The sequence below is a fragment of the Nothobranchius furzeri genome, chromosome 6 (genome assembly GCF_043380555.1).
Source record: "Nothobranchius furzeri strain GRZ-AD chromosome 6, NfurGRZ-RIMD1, whole genome shotgun sequence".
NCBI lineage: Eukaryota > Metazoa > Chordata > Actinopteri > Cyprinodontiformes > Nothobranchiidae > Nothobranchius > Nothobranchius furzeri.
The window spans coordinates 9,880,044-9,905,572 of record NC_091746.1 but is presented as its reverse complement, the minus strand read 5'-3'; positions in this window follow the sequence as shown (position 1 = coordinate 9,905,572).

Sequence of the window (25,529 nt, the reverse complement as noted above, 5' to 3'; positions counted from 1 at the left end):
GGCTTCTGAATGTCCTAGAGAGATCAGGTTTGTTTTAGTGTACTCCAATCAACAGCCCCTACAACCACAAAAAGGAATGGAGTCATTAGCACTTATGGTTTGTAAATGGCACCCAGAATTATGTTGCACGAAGCACAATTTCACATCATTCTGGGTCCATTTGTGTGAAAACAAGGTCCAATCAGGCTGAAACGTTACAAGAAGGTAGAATCTATTGAGTTGTAAGTGATCTGAACGTTTCATGATGATCACACATTCCTATAGGGGGTCAAACCATGTCCCAAAGGTCACCGGGCTTGGTGTCACTTTAAAGAAGTAGTCCAGTTACACCTTTGTGGGCTTATAACTTCGCTTCTGAATATCCTGGAGAGGTCAGGTTTGTTTTAGAGTACTCCAATTAACAGCCCCTACAACCACAAAAAGGAATGGAGCCATTAGCACTTATGGTTTTTAAATGGCACCCAGAATTATGTTATACGAAGCACAATTTCACATCATTCTGGGTCCATTTGTGTGAAAACAAGGTCCAATCAGGCTGAAACGTTACAAGAAGGTAGAATATATTGAGTTGTAAGTGATCTGAACGTTACATGATGATCGCACATTCCTATAGGGGGTAAAACCATGTCCCAAAGGTCACCAGGCCTGGTGTCACTTTAAAGAAGTAGTCCAGTTACACATTTGTGGGCTTATAACTTGGCTTCTGCATGTCCTAGAGAGATCAGGTTTGTTTTAGTGTACTCTAATCAACAGCCCCTACAACCACAAAAAGGAATGGAGTCATTAGCACTTATGGTTTTTAAATGCCACCCAGAATTATGTTGCACAAAGCACAATTTCACATCATTCTGGGTTCATTTGTGTGAAAACAAGGTCCAATCAGGCAGAAACGTTACAGGAAGGTAGAATCTATTGAGTTGTAAGTGATCTGAACGTTTCATGATGATAGCTCTTTCCTAAGGGGGTCAAACCATGTCCCAAAGTTCACCGGATCTGGTGTCAATTTAAAGAAGCAGTCCAGTTACACCTTTGTGGGCTTATAACTTGGCTTCTGAATGTCCTAGAGAGATCAGGTTTGTTTTAGTGTACTCCAATCAACAGCCCCTACAACCACAAAAAGGAATGGAGTCATTAGCACTTATGGTTTTTAAATGGCACCCAGAATTATGTTGCACGAAACACAATTTTACATCATTCTGGGTTCATTTGTGTAAAAACAAGGTCCAATCAGGCTGAAACGTTACAAGAAGGTAGAATCTATTGAGTTGTAAGTGATCTGAACATTTCATGATGATCGCACATTCCTATAGGGGGTCAAACCATGTCCCAAAGGTCACCAGGCCTGGTGTCACTTTAACGAAGTAGTCCAGGTATACATTTGTGGGCTTATAACTTGGCTTCTGAATGTCCTAGAGAGATCAGGTTTCTTTTAGTGTACTCCAATCAACAGCCCCTACAACCACAAAAAGGAATGGAGTCATTAGCACTTATGGTTTGTAAATGGCACCCGGAATTATGTTGCACGAAGCACAATTTCACATCATTCTGGGTCCATTTGTGTGAAAACAAGGTCCAATCAGGCTGAAACGTTACAGGAAGGTAGAATCTATTGAGTTGTAAGTGATCTGAACGTTTCATGATGATAGCACTTTCCTAAGGGGGTCAAACCATGTCCCAAACGTCACCGGATCTGGTGTCAATTTAAAGAAGTAGTCCAGTTACACATTTGTGGGCTTATAACTTGGCTTCTGAATGTCCTAGAGAGATCAGGTTTGTTTTAGTGTATTCCAATCAACAGCCCCTACAACCACAAAAAGGAATGGAGTCATTAGCACTTATGGTTTGTAAATGGCACCCAGAATTATGTTGCACGAAGCACAATTTCACATCATTCTGGGTCCATTTGTGTGAAAACTAGGTCCAATCAGGCTGAAACGTTACAGGAAGGTAGAATCTATTGAGTTGTAAGTGATCTGAACGTTTCATGATGATCACACATTCCTATAGGGGGTCAAACCATGTCTCAAAGGTCTCCGGGCTTGGTGTCACTTTAAAGAAGTAGTCCAGTTACACCTTTGTGGGCTTATAACTTGGCTTCAGAATATCCTAGAGAGGTCAGGTTTGTTTTAGAGTACTCCAATTAACAGCCCCTACAACCACAAAAAGGAATGGAGCCATTAGCACTTATGGTTTTTAAATGGCACCCAGAATTATGTTGCACGAAGCACAATTTCACATCATTCTGGGTCCATTTGTGTGAAAACAAGGTCCAATCAGGCTGAAACGTTACAGGAAGGTAGAATCTATTGAGTTGTAAGTGATCTGAAGGTTTCATGATGATAGCACTTTCCTAAGGGGGTCAAACCATGTCCCAAAGGTCACCGGGCTTGGTGTCACTTTAAAGAAGTAGTCCAGTTACACCTTTGTGGGCTTATAACTTGGCTTCTGAATATCCTAGAGAGGTCAGGTTTGTTTTAGAGTACTCCAATTAATAGCCCCTACAACCACAAAAAGGAATGGAGCCATTAGCACTTATGGTTTTTAAATGGCACCCAAGATTTATGTTGCACGAAGCACAATTTCACATCATTCTGGGTCCATTTGTGTGAAAACAAGGTCCAATCAGGTTGAAACGTTACAGGAAGGTAGAATCTATTGAGTTGTAAGTGATCTGAAGGTTTCATGATGATAGCACTTTCCTAAGGGGGTCAAACCATGTCCCAAAGGTCACCGGATCTGGTGTCAATTTAAAGAAGTAGTCCAGTTACACATTTGTGGGCTTATAACTTGGCTTCTGAATGTCCTAGAGAGATCAGGTTTGTTTTAGTGTACTCCAATCAACAGCCCCTACAACCACAAAAAGGAATGGAGCCATTAGCACTTATGGTTTGTAAATGGCACCCAGAATTATGTTGCACGAAGCACAATTTCACATCATTCTGGGTTCATTTGTGTGAAAACAAGGTCCAATCAGGCTGAAACGTTACAAGAAGGTAGAATCTATTGAGTTGTAAGTGATCTGAACGTTTCATGATGATCACACATTCCTATAGGGGGTCAAACCATGTCCCAAAGGTCACCGGGCTTGGTGTCACTTTAAAGAAGTAGTCCAGTTACACCTTTGTGGGCTTATAACTTGGCTTCTGAATATCCTAGAGAGGTCAGGTTTGTTTTAGAGTACTCCAATTAACAGCCCCTACAACCATAAAAAGGAATGGAGCCATTAGCACTTATGGTTTTTAAATGGCACCCAGAATTATGTTGCACGAAGCACAATTTCACATCATTCTGGGTCCATTTGTGTGAAAACAAGGTCCAATCAGGCTGAAACGTTACAAGAAGGTAGAATATATTGAGTTGTAAGTGATCTGAACGTTACATGATGATCGCACATTCCTATAGGGGGTAAAACCATGTCCCAAAGGTCACCAGGCCTGGTGTCACTTTAAAGAAGTAGTCCAGTTACACATTTGTGGGCTTATAACTTGGCTTCTGCATGTCCTAGAGAGATCAGGTTTGTTTTAGTGTACTCTAATCAACAGCCCCTACAACCACAAAAAGGAATGGAGTCATTAGCACTTATGGTTTTTAAATGCCACCCAGAATTATGTTGCACAAAGCACAATTTCACATCATTCTGGGTTCATTTGTGTGAAAACAAGGTCCAATCAGGCAGAAACGTTACAGGAAGGTAGAATCTATTGAGCTGTAAGTGATCTGAACGTTTCATGATGATAGCACTTTCCTAAGGGGGTCAAACCATGTCCCAAAGGTCACCGGATCTGGTGTCAATTTAAAGAAGCAGTCCAGTTACACCTTTGTGGGCTTATAACTTGGCTTCTGAATGTCCTAGAGAGATCAGGTTTGTTTTAGTGTACTCCAATCAACAGCCCCTACAACCACAAAAAGGAATGGAGTCATTAGCACTTATGGTTTTTAAATGGCACCCAGAATTATGTTGCACGAAACACAATTTTACATCATTCTGGGTTCATTTGTGTAAAAACAAGGTCCAATCAGGCTGAAACGTTACAAGAAGGTAGAATCTATTGAGTTGTAAGTGATCTGAACGTTTCATGATGATCCTACATTCCTATAGGGGGTCAAACCATGTCCCAAAGGTCACCAGGCCTGGTGTCACTTTAACGAAGTAGTCCAGGTATACATTTGTGGGCTTATAACTTGGCTTCTGAATGTCCTAGAGAGATCAGGTTTGTTTTAGTGTACTCCAATCAACAGCCCCTACAACCACAAAAAGGAATGGAGTCATTAGCACTTATGGTTTGTAAATGGCACCCAGAATTATGTTGCACGAAGCACAATTTCACATCATTCTGGGTCCATTTGTGTGAAAACAAGGTCCAATCAGGCTGAAACGTTACAGGAAGGTAGAATCTATTGAGTTGTAAGTGATCTGAACGTTTCATGATGATAGCACTTTCCTAAGGGGGTCAAACCATGTCCCAAACGTCACCGGATTTGGTGTCAATTTAAAGAAGTAGTCCAGTTACACATCTGTGGGCTTATAACTTGGCTTCTGAATGTCCTAGAGAGATCAGGTTTGTTTTAGTGTACTCCAATCAACAGCCCCTACAACCACAAAAAGGAATGGAGTCATTAGCACTTATGGTTTGTAAATGGCACCCAGAATTATGTTGCACGAAGCACAATTTCACATCATTCTGGGTCCATTTGTGTGAAAACTAGGTCCAATCAGGCTGAAACGTTACAGGAAGGTAGAATCTATTGAGTTGTAAGTGATCTGAACGTTTCATGATGATCACACATTCCTATAGGGGGTCAAACCATGTCCCAAAGGTCACCGGGCTTGGTGTCACTTTAAAGAAGTAGTCCAGTTACACCTTTGTGGGCTTATAACTTGGCTTCTGAATATCCTAGAGAGGTCAGGTTTGTTTTAGAGTACTCCAATTAACAGCCCCTACAACCACAAAAAGGAATGGAGCCATTAGCACTTATGGTTTTTAAATGGCACCCAGAATTTTGTTGCACGAAGCACAATTTCACATCATTCTGGGTCCATTTGTGTGAAAACAAGGTCCAATCAGGCAGAAACGTTACAGGAAGGTAGAATCTATTGAGTTGTAAGTGATCTGAAGGTTTCATGATGATAGCACTTTCCTAAGGGGGTCAAACCATGTCCCAAAGGTCACCGGATCTGGTGTCAATTTAAAGAAGTAGTCCAGTTACACATTTGTGGGCTTATAACTTGGCTTCTGAATGTCCTAGCGAGATCAGGTTTGTTTTAGTGTACTCCAATCAACAGCCCCTACAACCACAAAAAGGAATGGAGCCATTAGCACTTATGGTTTGTAAATGGCACCCAGAATTATGTTGCACGAAGCACAATTTCACATCATTCTGGGTTCATTTGTGTGAAAACAAGGTCCAATCAGGCTGAAACGTTACAAGAAGGTAGAATCTATTGAGTTGTAAGTGATCTGAACGTTTCATGATGATCACACATTCCTATAGGGGGTCAAACCATGTCCCAAAGGTCACCGGGCTTGGTGTCACTTTAAAGAAGTAGTCCAGTTACACCTTTGTGGGCTTATAACTTGGCTTCTGAATATCCTAGAGAGGTCAGGTTTGTTTTACAGTACTCCAATTAACAGCCCCTACAACCACAAAAAGGAATGGAGCCATTAGCACTTATGGTTTTTAAATGGCACCCAGAATTATGTTGCACAAAGCACAATTTCACATCATTCTGGGTCCATTTGTGTGAAAACAAGGTCCAATCAGGCTGAAACGTTACAAGAAGGTAGAATATATTGAGTTGTAAGTGATCTGAACGTTACATGATGATCGCACATTCCTATAGGGGGTAAAACCATGTCCCAAAGGTCACCAGGCCTGGTGTCACTTTAAAGAAGTAGTCCAGTTACACATTTGTGGGCTTATAACTTGGCTTCTGCATGTCCTAGAGAGATCAGGTTTGTTTTAGTGTACTCTAATCAACAGCCCCTACAACCACAAAAAGGAATGGAGTCATTAGCACTTATGGTTTTTAAATGCCACCCAGAATTATGTTGCACAAAGCACAATTTCACATCATTCTGGGTTCATTTGTGTGAAAACAAGGTCCAATCAGGCAGAAACGTTACAGGAAGGTAGAATCTATTGAGTTGTAAGTGATCTGAACGTTTCATGATGATAGCACTTTCCTAAGGGGGTCAAACCATGTCCCAAAGGTCACCGGATCTGGTGTCAATTTAAAGAAGCAGTCCAGTTACACCTTTGTGGGCTTATAACTTGGCTTCTGAATGTCCTAGAGAGATCAGGTTTGTTTTAGTGTACTCCAATCAACAGCCCCTACAACCACAAAAAGGAATGGAGTCATTAGCACTTATGGTTTTTAAATGGCACCCAGAATTATGTTGCACGAAACACAATTTTACATCATTCTGGGTTCATTTGTGTAAAAACAAGGTCCAATCAGGCTGAAACGTTACAAGAAGGTAGAATCTATTGAGTTGTAAGTGATCTGAACGTTTCATGATGATCCTACATTCCTATAGGGGGTCAAACCATGTCCCAAAGGTCACCAGGCCTGGTGTCACTTTAACGAAGTAGTCCAGGTATACATTTGTGGGCTTATAACTTGGCTTCTGAATGTCCTAGAGAGATCAGGTTTGTTTTAGTGTACTCCAATCAACAGCCCCTACAACCACAAAAAGGAATGGAGTCATTAGCACTTATGGTTTGTAAATGGCACCCAGAATTATGTTGCACGAAGCACAATTTCACATCATTCTGGGTCCATTTGTGTGAAAACAAGGTCCAATCAGGCTGAAACGTTACAGGAAGGTAGAATCTATTGAGCTGTAAGTGATCTGAACGTTTCATGATGATAGCACTTTCCTAAGGGGGTCAAACCATGTCCCAAACGTCACCGGATTTGGTGTCAATTTAAAGAAGTAGTCCAGTTACACATCTGTGGGCTTATAACTTGGCTTCTGAATGTCCTAGAGAGATCAGGTTTGTTTTAGTGTACTCCAATCAACAGCCCCTACAACCACAAAAAGGAATGGAGTCATTAGCACTTATGGTTTGTAAATGGCACCCAGAATTATGTTGCACGAAGCACAATTTCACATCATTCTGGGTCCATTTGTGTGAAAACTAGGTCCAATCAGGCTGAAACGTTACAGGAAGGTAGAATCTATTGAGTTGTAAGTGATCTGAACGTTTCATGATGATCACACATTCCTATAGGGGGTCAAACCATGTCCCAAAGGTCACCGGGCTTGGTGTCACTTTAAAGAAGTAGTCCAGTTACACCTTTGTGGGCTTATAACTTGGCTTCTGAATATCCTAGAGAGGTCAGGTTTGTTTTAGAGTACTCCAATTAACAGCCCCCACAACCACAAAAAGGAATGGAGCAATTAGCACTTATGGTTTTTAAATGGCACCCAGAATTATGTTGCACGAAGCACAATTTCACATCATTCTGGGTCCATTTGTGTGAAAACAAGGTCCAATCAGGCAGAAACGTTACAGGAAGGTAGAATCTATTGAGTTGTAAGTGATCTGAAGGTTTCATGATGATAGTTCCTAAGGGGGTCAAACCATGTCCCAAACGTCACCGGATCTGGTGTCAATTTAAAGAAGTAGTCCAGTTACACATTTGTGGGCTTATAACTTGGCTTCTGAATGTCCTAGCGAGATCAGGTTTGTTTTAGTGTACTCCAATCAACAGCCCCTACAACCACAAAAAGGAATGGAGCCATTAGCACTTATGGTTTGTAAATGGCACCCAGAATTATGTTGCACGAAGCACAATTTCACATCATTCTGGGTTCATTTGTGTGAAAACAAGGTCCAATCAGGCTGAAACGTTACAAGAAGGTAGAATCTATTGAGTTGTAAGTGATCTGAACGTTTCATGATGATCACACATTCCTATAGGGGGTCAAACCATGTCCCAAAGGTCACCGGGCTTGGTGTCACTTTAAAGAAGTAGTCCAGTTACACCTTTGTGGGCTTATAACTTGGCTTCTGAATATCCTAGAGAGGTCAGGTTTGTTTTACAGTACTCCAATTAACAGCCCCTACAACCACAAAAAGGAATGGAGCCATTAAAACTTATGGTTTTTAAATGGCACCCAGAATTATGTTGCACAAAGCACAATTTCACATCATTCTGGGTCCATTTGTGTGAAAACAAGGTCCAATCAGGCTGAAACGTTACAAGAAGGTAGAATATATTGAGTTGTAAGTGATCTGAACGTTACATGATGATCGCACATTCCTATAGGGGGTAAAACCATGTCCCAAAGGTCACCAGGCCTGGTGTCACTTTAAAGAAGTAGTCCAGTTACACATTTGTGGGCTTATAACTTGGCTTCTGCATGTCCTAGAGAGATCAGGTTTGTTTTAGTGTACTCTAATCAACAGCCCCTACAACCACAAAAAGGAATGGAGTCATTAGCACTTATGGTTTTTAAATGCCACCCAGAATTATGTTGCACAAAGCACAATTTCACATCATTCTGGGTTCATTTGTGTGAAAACAAGGTCCAATCAGGCAGAAATGTTACAGGAAGGTAGAATCTATTGAGTTGTAAGTGATCTGAACGTTTCATGATGATAGCACTTTCCTAAGGGGGTCAAACCATGTCCCAAAGGTCACCGGATCTGGTGTCAATTTAAAGAAGCAGTCCAGTTACACCTTTGTAGGCTTATAACTTGGCTTCTGAATGTCCTAGAGAGATCAGGTTTGTTTTAGTGTACTCCAATCAACAGCCCCTACAACCACAAAAAGGAATGGAGTCATTAGCACTTATGGTTTTTAAATCGCACCCAGAATTATGTTGCACGAAACACAATTTTACATCATTCTGGGTTCATTTGTGTAAAAACAAGGTCCAATCAGGCTGAAACGTTACAAGAAGGTAGAATCTATTGAGTTGTAAGTGATCTGAACGTTTCATGATGATCGCACATTCCTATAGGGGGTCAAACCATGTCCCAAAGGTCACCAGGCCTGGTGTCACTTTAACGAAGTAGTCCAGGTATACATTTGTGGGCTTATAACTTGGCTTCTGAATGTCCTAGAGAGATCAGGTTTGTTTTAGTGTACTCCAATCAACAGCCCCTACAACCACAAAAAGGAATGGAGTCATTAGCACTTATGGTTTGTAAATGGCACCCAGAATTATGTTGCACGAAGCACAATTTCACATCATTCTGGGTCCATTTGTGTGAAAACAAGGTCCAATCAGGCTGAAACGTTACAGGAAGGTAGAATCTTTTGAGTTGTAAGTGATCTGAACGTTTCATGATGATAGCACTTTCCTAAGGGGGTCAAACCATGTCCCAAACGTCACTAGATCTGGTGTCACTTTAAAGAAGTAGTCCAGTTACACATTTGTGGGCTTATAACTTGGCTTCTGCATGTCCTAGAGAGATCAGGTTTGTTTTAGTGTACTCCAATCAACAGCCCCTACAACCACAAAAAGGAATGGAGTCATTAGCACTTATGGTTTGTAAATGGCACCCAGAATTATGTTGCACGAAGCACAATTTCACATCATTCTGGGTCCATTTGTGTGAAAACAAGGTCCAATCAGGCTGAAACGTTACAGGAAGGTAGAATCTTTTGAGTTGTAAGTGATCTGAACGTTTCATGATGATAGCACTTTCCTAAGGGGGTCAAACCATGTCCCAAACGTCACCAGATCTGGTGTCAATTTAAAGAAGTAGTCCAGTTACACATTTGTGGGCTTATAACTTGGCTTCTGAATGTCCTAGAGAGATCAGGTTTGTTTTAGTGTACTCCAATCAACAGCCCCTACAACCACAAAAAGGAATGGAGTCATTAGCACTTATGGTTTGTAAATGGCACCCAGAATTATGTTGCACGAAGCACAATTTCACATCATTCTGGGTCCATTTGTGTGAAAACAAGGTCCAATCAGGCTGAAACGTTACAGGAAGGTAGAATCTATTGAGTTGTAAGTGATCTGAACGTTTCATGATGATAGTTCCTAAGGGGTCAAACCATGTCCCAAACGTCACCGGATCTGGTGTCAATTTAAAGAAGTAGTCCAGTTACACATTTGTGGGCTTATAACTTGGCTTCTGAATGTCCTAGAGAGATCAGGTTTGTTTTAGTGTACTCCAATCAACAGCCCCTACAACTACAAAAAGGAATGGAGTCATTAGCACTTATGGTTTGTAAATGGCACCCAGAATTATGTTGCACGAAGCACAATTTCACATCATTCTGGGTCCATTTGTGTGAAAACAAGGTCCAATCAGGCTGAAACGTTACAAGAAGGTAGAATCTATTGAGTTGTAAGTGATCTGAACGTTTCATGATGATCACACATTCCTATAGGGGGTCAAACCATGTCCCAAAGGTCACCGGGCTTGGTGTCACTTTAAAGAAGTAGTCCAGTTACACCTTTGTGGGCTTATAACTTGGCTTCTGAATATCCTAGAGAGGTCAGGTTTGTTTTAGAGTACTCCAATTAACAGCCCCTACAACCACAAAAAGGAATGGAGCCATTAGCACTTATGGTTTTTAAATGGCACCCAGAATTATGTTGCACGAAGCACAATTTCACATCATTCTGGGTCCATTTGTGTGAAAACAAGGTCCAATCAGGCTGAAACGTTACAAGAAGGTAGAATATATTGAGTTGTAAGTGATCTGAACGTTACATGATGATCGCACATTCCTATAGGGGGTAAAACCATGTCCCAAAGGTCACCAGGCCTGGTGTCACTTTAAAGAAGTAGTCCAGTTACACATTTGTGGGCTTATAACTTGGCTTCTGCATGTCCTAGAGAGATCAGGTTTGTTTTAGTGTACTCCAATCAACAGCCCCTACAACCACAAAAAGGAATGGAGTCATTAGCACTTATTGTTTTTAAATGGCACCCAGAATTATGTTGCACGAAAAACAATTTTACATCATTCTGGGTTCATTTGTGTAAAAACAAGGTCCAATCAGGCTGAAACGTTACAAGAAGGTAGAATCTATTGAGTTGTAAGTGATCTGAACATTTCATGATGATCGCACATTCCTATAGGGGGTCAAGCCATGTCCCAAAGGTCACCAGGCCTGGTGTCACTTTAACGAAGTAGTCCAGGTATACATTTGTGGGCTTATAACTTGGCTTCTGAATGTCCTAGAGAGATCAGGTTTGTTTTAGTGTACTCCAATCAACAGCCCCTACAACCACAAAAAGGAATGGAGTCATTAGCACTTATGGTTTGTAAATGGCACCCAGAATTATGTTGCACAAAGCACAATTTCACATCATTCTGGGTCCATTTGTGTGAAAACAAGGTCCAATCAGGCTGAAACGTTACAGGAAGGTAGAATCTATTGAGTTGTAAGTGATCTGAACATTTCATGATGATAGCACTTTCCTAAGGGGGTCAAACCATGTCCCAAAGGTCACCGGATCTGGTGTCAATTTAAAGAAGTAGTCCAGTTACACCTTTGTGGGCTTATAACTTGGCTTCTGAATGTCCTAGCGAGATCAGGTTTGTTTTAGTGTACTCCAATCAACAGCCCCTACAACCACAAAAAGGAATGGAGCCATTAGCACTTATGGTTTGTAAATGGCACCCAGAATTATGTTGCACGAAGCACAATTTCACATCATTCTGGGTTCATTTGTGTGAAAACAAGGTCCAATCAGGCTGAAACGTTACAAGAAGGTAGAATCTATTGAGTTGTAAGTGATCTGAACGTTTCATGATGATCACACATTCCTATAGGGGGTCAAACCATGTCCCAAAGGTCACCGGGCTTGGTGTCACTTTAAAGAAGTAGTCCAGTTACACCTTTGTGGGCTTATAACTTGGCTTCTGAATATCCTAGAGAGGTCAGGTTTGTTTTAGAGTACTCCAATTAACAGCCCCTACAACCACATAAAGGAATGGAGCCATTAGCACTTATGGTTTTTAAATGGCACCCAGAATTATGTTGCACGAAGCACAATTTCACATCATTCTGGGTCCATTTGTGTGAAAACAAGGTCCAATCAGGCTGAAACGTTACAAGAAGGTAGAATATATTGAGTTGTAAGTGATCTGAACGTTACATGATGATCGCACATTCCTATAGGGGGTAAAACCATGTCCCAAAGGTCACCAGGCCTGGTGTCACTTTAAAGAAGTAGTCCAGTTACACATTTGTGGGCTTATAACTTGGCTTCTGCATGTCCTAGAGAGATCAGGTTTGTTTTAGTGTACTCTAATCAACAGCCCCTACAACAACAAAAAGGAATGGAGTCATTAGCACTTATGGTTTTTAAATGCCACCCAGAATTATGTTGCACAAAGCACAATTTCACATCATTCTGGGTTCATTTGTGTGAAAACAAGGTCCAATCAGGCAGAAACGTTACAGGAAGGTAGAATCTATTGAGTTGTAAGTGATCTGAACGTTTCATGATGATAGCACTTTCCTAAGGGGGTCAAACCATGTCCCAAAGGTCACCGGATCTGGTGTCAATTTAAAGAAGCAGTCCAGTTACACCTTTGTGGGCTTATAACTTGGCTTCTGAATGTCCTAGAGAGATCAGGTTTGTTTTAGTGTACTCCAATCAACAGCCCCTACAACCACAAAAAGGAATGGAGTCATAAGCACTTATGGTTTTTAAATGGCACCCAGAATTATATTGCACGAAACACAATTTTACATCATTCTGGGTTCATTTGTGTAAAAACAAGGTCCAATCAGGCTGAAACGTTACAAGAAGGTAGAATCTATTGAGTTGTAAGTGATCTGAACGTTTCATGATGATCGCACATTCCTATAGGGGGTCAAACCATGTCCCAAAGGTCACCAGGCCTGGTGTCACTTTAACGAAGTAGTCCAGGTATACATTTGTGGGCTTATAACTTGGCTTCTGAATGTCCTAGAGAGATCAGGTTTGTTTTAGTGTACTCCAATCAACAGCCCCTACAACCACAAAAAGGAATGGAGTCATTAGCACTTATGGTTTGTAAATGGCACCCAGAATTATGTTGCACGAAGCACAATTTCACATCATTCTGGGTCCATTTGTGTGAAAACAAGGTCCAATCAGGCTGAAACGTTACAGGAAGGTAGAATCTATTGAGTTGTAAGTGATCTGAACGTTTCATGATGATAGCACTTTCCTAAGGGGGTCAAACCATGTCCCAAACGTCACCGGATCTGGTGTCAATTTAAAGAAGTAGTCCAGTTACACATTTGTGGGCTTATAACTTGGCTTCTGAATGTCCTAGAGAGATCAGGTTTGTTTTAGTGTACTCCAATCAACAGCCCCTACAACCACAAAAAGGAATGGAGTCATTAGCACTTATGGTTTGTAAATGGCACCCAGAATTATGTTGCACGAAGCACAATTTCACATCATTCTGGGTCCATTTGTGTGAAAACTAGGTCCAATCAGGCTGAAACGTTACAGGAAGGTAGAATCTATTGAGTTGTAAGTGATCTGAACGTTTCATGATGATAGCACTTTCCTAAGGGGGTCAAACCATGTCCCAAACGTCACCGGATCTGGTGTCAATTTAAAGAAGTAGTCCAGTTACACATTTGTGGGCTTATAACTTGGCTTCTGAATGTCCTAGAGAGATCAGGTTTGTTTTAGTGTACTCCAATCAACAGCCCCTACAACCACAAAAAGGAATGGAGTCATTAGCACTTATGGTTTGTAAATGGCACCCAGAATTATGTTGCACGAAGCACAATTTCACATCATTCTGGGTCCATTTGTGTGAAAACAAGGTCCAATCAGGCTGAAACGTTACAAGAAGGTAGAATCTATTGAGTTGTAAGTGATCTGAACGTTTCATGATGATCACACATTCCAATAGGGGGTCAAACCATGTCCCAAAGGTCACCGGGCTTGGTGTCACTTTAAAGAAGTAGTCCAGTTACACCTTTGTGCGCTTATAACTTGGCTTCTGAATATCCTAGAGAGGTCAGGTTTGTTTTAGAGTACTCCAATTAACAGCCCCTACAACCACAAAAAGGAATGGAGCCATTAGCACTTATGGTTTTTAAATGGCACCCAGAATTATGTTGCACGAAGCACAATTTCACATCATTCTGGGTCCATTTGTGTGAAAACAAGGTCCAATCAGGCTGAAACGTTACAAGAAGGTAGAATCTATTGAGTTATAAGTGATCTGAACGTTTCATGATGATCGCACATTCCTATAGGGGGTAAAACCATGTCCCAAAGGTCACCAGGCCTGGTGTCACTTTAAAGAAGTAGTCCAGTTACACATTTGTGGGCTTATAACTTGGCTTCTGAATGTCCTAGAGAGATCAGGTTTGTTTTAGTGTACTCCAATCAACAGCCCCTACAACCACAAAAAGGAATGGAGTCATTAGCACTTATGGTTTGTAAATTGCACCCAGAATTATGTTGCACGAAGCACAATTTCACATCATTCTGGGTTCATTTGTGTGAAAAAAAGGTCCAATCAGGCTGAAACGTTACAAGAAGGTAGAATCTATTGAGTTGTAAGTGATCTGAATGTTTCATGATGATCGCACATTCCGATAAGGGGTCAAACCATGTCCCAAAGGTCACCGGATCTGGTGTCAATTTAAAGTAGTCCAGTTACACATTTGTGGGCTTATAACTTGGCTGCTGCATGTCCTAGAGAGATCAGGTTTGTTTTAGTGTACTCCAATCAACAGCCCCTACAACCACAAAAAGGAATGGAGTCATTAGCACTTATGGTTTGTAAATTGCACCCAGAATGATGTTGCACTAAGCACAATTTCACATCATTCTGGGTCCATTTGTGTGAAAACAAGGTCCAATCAGGCTGAAACGTTACAGGAAGGTAGAATCTATTGAGTTGTAAGTGATCTGAACGTTTCATGATGATCGCACATTCCTATAGGGGGTAAAACCATGTCCCAAAGGTCACCAGGCCTGGTGTCACTTTAAAGAAGTAGTCCAGTTACACATTTGTGGGCTTATAACTTGGCTTCTGAATGTCCTAGAGAGATCAGGTTTGTTTTAGTGTACTCCAGTCAACAGCCCCTAGAACCACAAAAAGGAATGGAGTCATTAGCACTTATGGTTTGTAAATTGCACCCAGAATGATGTTGCACTAAGCACAATTTCACATCATTCTGGGTCCATTTGTGTGAAAACAAGGTCCAATCAGGCTGAAACGTTACAAGAAGGTAGAATCTATTGAGTTGTAAGTGATCTGAATGTTTCATGATGATCGCACATTCCGATAAGGGGTCAAACCATGTCCCAAAGGTCACCGGATCTGGTGTCAATTTAAAGTAGTCCAGTTACACATTTGTGGGCTTATAACTTGGCTTCTGCATGTCATAGAGAGATCAGGTTTGTTTTAGTGTACTCCAATCAACAGCCCCTACAACCACAAAAAGGAATGGAGTCATTAGCACTTATGGTTTTTAAATGGCACCCAGAATTATGTTGCACAAAGCACAATTTCACATCATTCTGGGTTCATTTGTGTGAAAACAAGGTCCAATCAGGCAGAAACGTTACAGGAAGGTAGAATCTATTGGGTTGTAAGTGATCTGAACGTTTCATGATGATAGCACTTTCCTAAGGGGGTCAAACCATGTCCCAAAGGTCACCGGATCTGGTGTCAATTTAAAGAAGCAGTCCAGTTACACCTTTGTGGGCTTATAACTTGGCTTCTGAATGTCCTAGAGAGATCAGGTTTGTTTCAGTGTACTCCAATCAACAGCCCCTACAACCACAAAAATGAATGGAGTCATTAGCACTTATGGTTTTTAAATGGCACCCAGAATTAAGTTGCACGAAGCACAATTTCACATCATTCTGGGTCCATTTGTGTGAAAACTAGGTCCAATCAGGCTGAAACGTTACAGGAAGCTAGAATCTATTGAGTTGTAAGTGATCTGAACGTTTCATGATGATAGCACTTTCCTAAGGGGGTCAAACCATGTCCCAAACGTCACCGGATCTGGTGTCAATTTAAAGAAGTAGTCCAGTTACACATTTGTGGGCTTATAACTTGGCTTCTGAATGTCCTAGAGAGATCAGGTTTGATTTAGTGTACTCCAATCAACAGCCCCTACAACCACAAAAAGGAATGGAGTCATTAGCACTTATGGTTTGTAAATGGCACCCAGAATTATGTTGCACGAAGCACAATTTCACATCATTCTGGGTCCATTTGTGTGAAAACAAGGTCCAATCAGGCTGAAACGTTACAAGAAGGTAGAATCTATTGAGTTGTAAGTGATCTGAACGTTTCATGATGATCACACATTCCTATAGGGGGTCAAACCATGTCCCAAAGGTCACCGGGCTTGGTGTCACTTTAAAGAAGTAGTCCAGTTACACCTTTGTGGGCTTATAACTTGGCTTCTGAATATCCTAGAGAGGTCAGGTTTGTTTTAGAGTACTCCAATTAACAGCCCCTACAACCACAAAAAGGAATGGAGCCATTAGCACTTATGGTTTTTAAATGGCACCCAGAATTATGTTGCACGAAGCACAATTTCACATCATTCTGGGTCCATTTGTGTGAAAACAAGGTCCAATCAGGCTGAAACGTTACAAGAAGGTAGAATCTATTGAGTTGTAAGTGATCTGAATGTTTCATGATGATCGCACATTCCGATAAGGGGTCAAACCATGTCCCAAAGGTCACCGGATCTGGTGTCAATTTAAAGTAGTCCAGTTACACATTTGTGGGCTTATAACTTGGCTTCTGCATGTCCTAGAGAGATCAGGTTTGTTTTAGTGTACTCCAATCAACAGCCCCTACAACCACAAAAAGGAATGGAGTCATTAGCACTTATGGTTTGTAAATTGCACCCAGAATGATGTTGCACTAAGCACAATTTCACATCATTCTGGGTCCATTTGTGTGAAAACAAGGTCCAATCAGGCTGAAACGTTACAGGAAGGTAGAATCTATTGAGTTGTAAGTGATCTGAACGTTTCATGATGATCGCACATTCCTAGAGGGGGTAAAACCATGTCCCAAAGGTCACCAGGCCTGGTGTCACTTTAAAGAAGTAGTCCAGTTACACATTTGTGGGCTTATAACTTGGCTTCTGAATGTCCTAGAGAGATCAGGTTTGTTTTAGTGTACTCCAGTCAACAGCCCATAGAACCACAAAAAGGAATGGAGTCATTAGCACTTATGGTTTGTAAATTGCACCCAGAATGATGTTGCACTAAGCACAATTTCACATCATTCAGGGTCCATTTGTGTGAAAACAAGGTCCAATCAGGCTGAAACGTTACAAGAAGGTAGAATCTATTGAGTTGTAAGTGATCTGAATGTTTCATGATGATCGCACATTCCGATAAGGGGTCAAACCATGTCCCAAAGGTCACCGGATCTGGTGTCAATTTAAAGTAGTCCAGTTACACATTTGTGGGCTTATAACTTGGCTTCTGCATGTCCTAGAGAGATCAGGTTTGTTTTAGTGTACTCCAATCAACAGCCCCTACAACCACAAAAAGGAATGGAGTCATTAGCACTTATGGTTTTTAAATGCCACCCAGAATTATGTTGCACGAAGCACAATTTCACATCATTCTGGGTTAATTTGTGTGAAAACAAGGTCCAATCAGGCAGAAACGTTACAGGAAGGTAGAATCTATTGAGTTGTAAGTGATCTGAACGTTTCGTGATGATAGCACTTTCCTAAGGGGGTCAAACCATGTCCCAAAGGTCACCGGATCTGGTGTCAATTTAAAGAAGCAGTCCAGTTACACCTTTGTGGGCTTATAACTTGGCTTCTGAATGTCCTAGAGAGATCAGGTTTGTTTTAGTGTACTCCAATCAACAGCCCCTACAACCACAAAAAGGAATGGAGTCATTAGCACTTATGGTTTGTAAATGGCACCCAGAATTATGTTGCACGAAGCACAATTTCACATCATTCTGGGTCCATTTGTGTGAAAACAAGGTCCAATCAGGCTGAAACTTTACAAGAAGGTAGAATCTATTGAGTTGTAAGTGATCTGAACGTTTCATGATGATTACGCATTCCTAAAGGGGGTCAAACCATGTCCCAAAGGTCACCGGGCTTGGTGTCACTTTAAAGAAGTAGTCCAGTTACACCTTTGTGGGCTTATTACTTGGCTTCTGAATATCCTAGAGAGGTCAGGTTTGTTTTAGAGTACTCCAATTAACAGCCCCTACAACCACAAAAAGGAATGGAGCCATTAGCACTTGTGGTTTTTAAATGGCACCCAGAATTATGTTGCACGAAGCACAATTTCACATCATTCTGGGTCCATTTGTGTGAAAACAAGGTCCAATCAGGCTGAAACGTTACAAGAAGGTAGAATCTATTGAGTTGTAAGTGATCTGAACGTTTCATGATGATCGCACATTCCTATAAGGGGTCAAACCACGTCCCAAAGGTCACCGGATCTGGTGTCAATTTAAAGAAGTAGTCCAGTTACACATTTGTGGGCTTATAACTTGGCTTCTGAATGTCGTAGAGAGATCAGGTTTATTTTAGTGTACTCCAGTTAACAGCACCTACAACCACAAAAAGGAATGGAGCCATTAGCACTTATGGTTTGTAAATGGCACCCAGAATTATGTTGCACGAAGCACAATTTCACATCATTCTGGGTTCATTTGTGTGAAAACAAGGTCCAATCAGGCTGAAACGTTACAGGAAGGTAGAATCTATTGAGTTGTAAGTGATCTGAACGTTTCATGATGATAGCACTTTCCTAAGGGGGTCAAACCATGTCCCAAACGTCACCGGATCCGGTGTCAATTTAAAGAAGTAGTCCAGTTACACATTTGTGGGCTTATAACTTGGCTTCTGAATGTCCTAGAGAGATCAGGTTTGTTTTAGTGTACTCCAATCAACAGCCCCTACAACCACAAAAAGGAATGGAGCCATTAGCACTTATGGTTTGTAAATGGCACCCAGAATTATGTTGCACGAAGCACAATTTCACATCATTCTGGGTTCATTTGTGTGAAAACAAGGTCCAATCAGGCTGAAACGTTACAAGAAGGTAGAATCTATTGAGTTGTAAGTGATCTGAACGTTTCATGATGATCACACATTCCTATAGGGGGTCAAACCATGTCCCAAAGGTCACCGGGCTTGGTGTCACTTTAAAGAAGTAGTCCAGTTACACATTTGTGGGCTTATAACTTGGCTTCTGAATATCCTAGAGAGGTCAGGTTTGTTTTAGAGTACTCAAATTAACAGCCCTTACAACCACAAAAAGGAATGGAGCCATTAGAACTTATGGTTTTTAAATGGCACCCAGAATTATGTTGCACGAAGCACAATTTCACATCATTCTGGGTCCATTTGTGTGAAAACAAGGTCCAATCAGGCAGAAACGTTACAAGAAGGTAGAATATATTGAGTTGTAAGTGATCTGAACGTTTCATGATGATCGCACATTCCTATAGGGGGTAAAACCATGTCCCAAAGGTCACCAGGCCTGGTGTCACTTTAAAGAAGTAGTCCAGTTACACATTTGTGGGCTTATAACTTGGCTTCTGAATGTCCTAGAGAGATCAGGTTTGTTTTAGTGTACTCCAATCAACAGCCCCTACAACCACAAAAAGGAATGGAGTCATTAGCACTTATGGTTTGTAAATGGCACCCAGAATGATGTTGCACTAAGCACAATTTCACATCATTCTGGGTCCATTTGTGTGAAAACAAGGTCCAATCAGGCTGAAACGTTACAAGAAGGTAGAATCTATTGAGTTGTAAGTGATACGAATGTTTCATGATGATCGCACATTCCTATAAGGGGTCAAACCATGTCCCAAAGGTCACCGGATCTGGTGTCAATTTAAAGAAGTAGTCCAGTTACACCTTTGTGGGCTTATAACTTGGCTTCTGCATGTCCTAGAGTGATCAGGTTTGTTTTAGTGTACTCCAATCAACAGCCCCTACAACCACAAAAAGGAATGGAGTCATTAGCACTTATGGTTTTTAAATGGCACCCAGAATTATGTTGCACGAAGCACAATTTCACATCATTCTGCGTTCATTTGTGTGAAAACAAGGTCCAATCAGGCAGAAACGTTACAGGAAGGTAGAATCTATTGAGTTGTAAGGGATCTGAACGTTTCATGATGATAGCACTTTCCTAAGGGGGTCAAACCATGTCCCAAAGGTCACCGGATCTGGTGTCAATTTAAAGAAGTAGTCCAGTTACACCTTTGTGGGCTTATAACTTTGCTTCTGAATGTCCTAGAGAGATCAGGTTTGTTTTAGTGTACTCCAATCAACAGCCCATACAACCACAAAAAGGAATGGTGTCATTAGCACTTATGGTTTTTAAATGGCACCCAGAATTATGTTGCACGATGCACAATTTCACATCATTCTGTGTTCATTTGTGTGAAAACAAGGTCCAATCAGGCAGAAACGTTACAGGAAGGTAGAATCTATTGAATTGTAAGTGATCTGAACGTTTCATGATGATAGCACTTTCCTAAGGCGGTCAAACCATGTCCCAAAGGTCACCGGATCTGGTGTCAATTTAAAGAAGTAGTCCAGTTACACCTTTGTGGGCTTATAACTTGGCTACTGAATATCCTAGAGAGGTCAGGTTTGTTTTAGAGTACTCCAATCAACAGCCCCTACAACCACAAAAAGGAATGGAGTCATTAGCACTTATGGTTTTTAAATGCCACCCAGAATTATGTTGCACGAAGCACAATTTCACATCATTCTGGGTTCATTTGTGTGAAAACAAGGTTCAATCAGGCAGAAACGTTACAGTAAGGTAGAATCTATTGAGTTGTAAGTGATCTGAACGTTTCATGATGATAGCACTTTCCTAAGGGGGTCAAACCATGTCCCAAATGTCACCGGATCTGGTGTCAATTTAAAGAAGTAGTCCAGTTACACCTTTGTGGGCTTATAACTTGGCTACTGAATATCCTAGAGAGGTCAGGTTTGTTTTAGAGTACTCCAAGTAACAGCCCCCATTACCACAAAAAGGAATGGAGTCATTAGCACTTATGGTTTTTAAATGGCACCCAGAATTATGTTGCACGAATCACAATTTCACATCATTCTGGGTTCATTTGTGTGAAAACAAGGTCCAATCAGGCTGAAACGTTACAAGAAGGTAGAATCTATTGAGTTGTAAGTGATCTGAACGTTTCATGATGATCGCACATTCCTATAGGGGGTCAAACCATGTCCCAAAGGTCACCAGGCCTGGTGTCACTTTAAAGAAGTAGTCCAGTTACACATTTGTGGGCTTATAACTTGGCTTCTGAATGTCCTAGAGAGATCAGGTTTATTTTAGTGTACTCCAATTAACAGCCCCTACAACCACAAAAAGGGATGGAGCCATTAGCACTTATGGTTTTTAAATGGCACCCAGAATTATGTTGCACGAAGCACAATTTCACATAATTCTGGGTTCATTTGTGTGAAAACAAGGTCCAATCAGGCAGAAACGTTACAGGAAGGTAGAGTCTATTGAGTTGTAAGTGATCTGAACGTTTCATGATGATAGCACTTTCCTAAGGGGGTCAAACCATGTCCCAAAGGTCACCGGATCTGGTGTCAATTTAAAGAAGCAGCCCAGTTACACCTTTGTGGGCTTATAACTTGGCTTCTGAATGTACTAGAGAGATCAGGTTTGTTTTAGTGTACTCCAATCAACGGCCCCTACAACCACAAAAAGGAATGGAGTCATTAGCACTTATGGTTTGTAAATGGCACCCAGAATTATGTTGCACGAAGCACAATTTCACATCATTCTGGGTCCATTTGTGTGAAAACAAGGTCCAATCAGGCTGAAACGTTACAGGAAGGTAGAATCTATTGAGTTGTAAGTGATCTGAACGTTTCATGATGATAGCACTGTCCTAAGGGGGTCAAACCATGTCCCAAACGTCACCGGATCTGGTGTCAATTTAAAGAAGTAGTCCAGTTACACATTTGTGGGCTTATAACTTGGCTTCTGAATGTCCTAGAGAGATCAGGTTTGTTTTAGTGTACTCCAATCAACAGCCCCTACAACCACAAAAAGGAATGGAGTCATTAGCACTTATGGTTTGTAAATGGCACCCAGAATTATGTTGCACGAAGCACAATTTCACATCATTCTGGGTCCATTTGTGTGAAAACAAGGTCCAATCAGGCTGAAACGTTACAAGAAGGTAGAATCTATTGAGTTGTAAGTGATCTGAACGTTTCATGATGATTACACATTCCTATAGGGGGTCAAACCATGTCCCAAAGGTCACCGGGCTTCGTGTCACTTTAAAGAAGTAGTCCAGTTACACATTTGTGGGCTTATAACTTGGCTTCTGAATATCCTAGAGAGGTCAGGTTTGTTTTAGAGTACTCCAATTAACAGCCCCTACAACCACAAAAAGGAATGGAGCCATTAGCACTTATGGATTTTAAATGGCACGCAGAATTATGTTGCACGAAGCACAATTTCACATCATTCTGGGTCCATTTGTGTGAAAACAAGGTCCAATCAGGCTGAAACGTTACAAGAAGGTAGAATCTATTGAGTTGTAAGTGATCTGAACGTTTCATGATGATCGCACATTCCTATAGGGGGTAAAACCATGTCCCAAAGGTCACCAGGCCTGGTGTCACTTTAAAGAAGTAGTCCAGTTACACATTTGTGGGCTTATAACTTGGCTTCTGAATGTTCTAGAGAGATCAGGTTTGTTTAAGTGTACTCCAATCAACAGCCCCTACAACCACAAAAAGGAATGGAGTCATTAGCACTTATGGTTTGTAAATGGCACCCAGAATTATGTTGCACTAAGCACAATTTCACATCATTCTGGGTCCATTTGTGTGAAAACAAGGTCCAATCAGGCTGAAACGTTACAAGAAGGTAGAATCTATTGAGTTGTAAGTGATCCGAACGTTTCATGATGATAGCACTTTCCTAAGGGGGTCAAACCATGTCCCAAAGGTCACCGGATCTGGTGTCAATTTAAAGAAGTAGTCCAGTTACACCTTTGTGGGCTTATAACTTTGCTTCTGAATGTCCTAGAGAGATCAGGTTTTTTTAGTGTACTCCAATCAACAGCCCCTACAACCACAAAAAGGAATGGTGTCATTAGCACTTATGGTTTTTGAATGGCACCCAGAATTATGTTGCACGAAGCACAATTTCACATCATTCTGGGTTCATTTGTGTGAAAACAAGGTCCAATCAGGCAGAAATGTTACAGGAAGGTAGAATCTATTGAGTTGTACGTGATCTGAACGTTTCATGATGATAGCACTTTCCTAAGGGGGTCAAACCATGTCCCAAAGGTCACCGGATCTGGTATCAATTTAAAAAAGTAGTCCAGTTACACCTTTGTGGACTTATAACTTGGCTTCTGAATATCCTAGAGAGGTTAGGTTTATTTTAGAGTACTCCAATTAACAGCCCCCATTACCACAAAAAGGAATGGAGTCATTAGCACTTATGGTTTTTAAATGGCACCCAGAATTATGTTGCACGAAGCACAATTTCACATCATTCTGGGTTCATTTGTGTGAAAACAAGGTCCAATCAGGCTGAAACGTTACAAGAAGGTAGAATCTATTGAGTTGTAAGTGATCGGAACGTTTCATGATGATGGCACATTCCTATAGGGGGTCAAACCATGTCCCAAAGGTCACCGGGCTTGGTGTCACTTTAAATAAGTAGTCCAGTTACACCTTTGTGGGCTTATAACTTGGCTTCTGAATGTCCTAGAGAGATCAGGTTTATTTTAGTGTACTCCAATTAACAGCCCCTACAACCACAAAAAGGAATGGAGCCATTAGCACTTATGGATTTTAAATGGCACCCAGAATTATGTTGCACGAAGCACAATTTCACATCATTCTGGGTTCATTTGTGTGAAAACAAGGTCCAATCAGGCTGAAACGTTACAGGAAGGTAGAATCTATTGAGTTGTAAGTGATCTTAACGTTTCATGATGATCGCACATTCCTATAAGGGGTCAAACCATGTCCCAAAGGTCACCGGATCTGGTGTCAATTTAAAGAAGTAGTCCAGTTACACATTTGTGGGCTTATAACTTGGCTTCTGCATGTCCTAGAGAGATCAGGTTTAATTTAGTGTACTCCAATCAACAGCCCCTACAACCACAAAAAGGAATGGAGTAATTAGCACTTATGGTTTTTAAATGGCACCCAGAATTATGTTGCACGAAGCACAATTTCACATCATTCTGGGTTCATTTGTGTGAAAACAAGGTCCAATCATGCTGAAACGTTACAAGAAGGTAGAATCCATTGAGTTGTAAGTGATCTGAACGTTTCATGATTATCGCACATTCCTATAGGGGCTCAAACCATGTCCCATAGGTCGCCGGGCCTGGTGTCACTTTAAAGAAGTAGTCCAGTTACACCTTTGTTGGCTTATAACTTGGCTTCTGAATGTCCTAGAGAGATCAGGTTTGTTTTAATGTACTCCAATCAACAGCCCCTACAACCATAGAAAGGAATGGAGTCATTAGCACTTATGGTTTGTAAATGGCACCCAGAATTATGTTGCACGAAGCACAATTTCACATCATTCTGGGTCCATTTGTGTGAAAACAAGGTCCAATCAGGCAGAAACGTTACAGGAAGGTAGAATCTATTGAATTGTAAGTGATCTGAATGTTTCATGATGATCGCACATTCCTATAAGGGGTCAAACCATGTCCCAAAGGTCACCGGATCTGGTGTCAATTTAAAGAAGTAGTCCAGTTACACCTTTGTGGGCATATAACTTGGCTTCTGCATGTCCTAGAGAGATCAGGTTTGTTTTAGTGTACTCCAATCAACAGCCCCTACAACCACAAAAAGGAATGGAGTCATTAGCACTTATGGTTTTTAAATGGCACCCAGAATTATGTTGCACGAAGCACAATTTCACATCATTCTGGGTTCATTTGTGTGAAAACAAGGTCCAATCAGGCTGAAACGTTACAAGAAGGTAGAATCTATTGAGTTGTAAGTAATCTGAACGTTTCATGATGATAGCACTTTCCTAAGGGGGTCAAACCATGTCCCAAAGGTCACCGGATCTGGTGTCAATTTAAAGAAGTAGTCCAGTTACACCTTTGTGGGCTTATAACTTTGCTTCTGAATGTCCTAGAGAGAACAGGTTTGTTTTAGTGTACTCCAATCAACAGCCCATACAACCACAAAAAGGAATGGTGTCATTAGCACTTATGGTTTTTAAATGGCACCCAGAATTATGTTGCACGAAGCACAATTTCACATCATTCTGGGTTCATTTGTGTGAAAACAAGGTCCAATCAGGCAGAAACGTTACAGGAAGGTAGAATCTATTGAGTTGTAAGTGATCTGAACGTTTCATGATGATAGCACTTTCCTAAGGGGGTCAAACCATGTCCCAAAGGTCACCGGATCTGGTGTCAATTTAAAGAAGTAGTCCAGTTACACCTTTGTGGGCTTATAACTTGGCTACTGAATATCCTAGAGAGGTCAGGTTTGTTTTAGAGTACTCCAAGTAACAGCCCCCATTACCACAAAAAGGAATGGAGTCATTAGCACTTATGGTTTTTA